Here is a 1,837-nt window from a genome sequence, read left to right as displayed (position 1 = left end):
GTCGTTCAATTCGTGCGGCACCCATTTCTCAAGTATTTTTGTTTTTCCAATCACTTTCAAGTGGTTGGAAATTGTCGTATACGTTACGTCTAATTCAGAAGCAAGCTCTCGAACAGTTGTGCGTGGAATGGCTTCCACTAATGTTCTTAGTTGATCATTGTCAACATCCGATGGCCGACCACTACGCCTATCATCTTCAGGACTCTCGTCATCGCTACGAAATTTCTTGAATCATCATTGTGCTGTACGTTCATTAGTGGTTCCTGGGCCAAACGCATCGTTGATATCGTGAGCTGTTTCAGCAGCTTTTCGGCCTAGCTTGAACTGGAATAAGCGAACATCCAACAAAACCCAGGCGGCCTACTTCAATTGCCTCGTAACGTGCCTACCAAGCTCTGCTAGTTCCTGTATTGCAAATTCAATTGGCCAGTTTAATTGAATACCGATTCGTGTTCCATATAAATAGTTATAAGATATTAATCTCTCCAAAGGCACAAGAAATTCGTACTTGTTCTCTGATGAATCAGTAAATAGAAATGAAACCAGTCAAGATAGCCCCGATATTTCTAATTATGGAAGGATAAAATATTTGTTTATGCTTGTTTACATTTAGTATGGAGGGTAAAATTTTAGTTATACTGGTACCTACATTTTTGAGGAAAGGGTAATGGTATATAACCATTAACAGTCAAGTAGGAGGGAAAGGAGAAGCTATCCTCGAATCGGAAATTGCCCCGAATGTTTCCAATTGTGGACTCCGCAACGTGAAATGAAGTGTTTTGCTAAAGGACACAACACATCGCCTGGTCCAGGAATCGAAACCACAATCTTACAATCATGTGCATAACACACCTAACCACAAAGCCACGCGCCACCACCTGAGCGAACATCCCATAAAACCCCAGACAGCTTACTTCAGTTGCCTCGCAACGTACCTATCCGTCCTGGCGGTTTCTGTATAGTTCTACCACCCCCTGGTATTTTGTTAAGATTTCTCTAACGAGCCCCGTCCATGTGTTCTTCAAACGTAATCACTTATCAGGTTGAGGAGTTGAGAAAATAACTATGTCTGGACATAGTATCATCGTTACGGTCTGCTTGGAGAACTATAACTGCTGAACAAGATCCGCTCTCAGCTGCAAGTCTGGAGCTCTGTAAAGCTGGTGTAGTCGTTGATGTTTCTATTAGCTGGGCTTCTATCCAGCTCTGGCAAAAGTGATATGTATATGATATACATATAGGCTGTGTGGTAAGAATTTTGCTTCACAAGCACATGGTTCCGGGTTCATCCCACTACGTGGCACTTTGGGAAAGTGTCTTCTACTATAGCCTCGGGCTGACCAAAGCCTTGTGAGTGAATTTGGTAGTTGGAAACTGAAAGAAGCCTGTCGTATGTATATATATATATATATGTATTGCCTGTCCTTCTCATTGTTGTTTCTCTTGTTCGCCTTTGTGTTGTCTATCTGTCCGAACGTTTTAATGCCCTCTATTGCATTTTTGTTCCATATATATGTGTGTGTGTGTGTGTGTGTGTGTGTGTGTGTGTGTGTGTGCGTGTCTTTGTGTCTGTGTTTGTCCCCCCTATCATCACTTGACAACCGATGTTGGTGTATTTACGTCACCGTAATTAGCGGTTCGGCATTAGAGATCGACAGAACAAGTACCAGGTTTACAAAGAATAAGTTCTGGGGTTGATTTCTTCGATGCTCTAGCATGGCTGCAGTCGGATTACTAAAACAAATTGAAAAGATATGAATATGTGTGTATGCATGTGTGTGCGTCCGTGTGTGCGTGTTTACTTATTCTAAAGCAAATATATTATTGAGAGTGACTT

Source organism: Octopus bimaculoides, chromosome 18, assembly GCF_001194135.2.
Source record: "Octopus bimaculoides isolate UCB-OBI-ISO-001 chromosome 18, ASM119413v2, whole genome shotgun sequence".
In the NCBI taxonomy this organism is placed as follows: domain Eukaryota; kingdom Metazoa; phylum Mollusca; class Cephalopoda; order Octopoda; family Octopodidae; genus Octopus; species Octopus bimaculoides.
The sequence above is the reverse complement of the archived record's forward strand: the minus strand, read 5'-3'. Positions refer to the sequence as shown.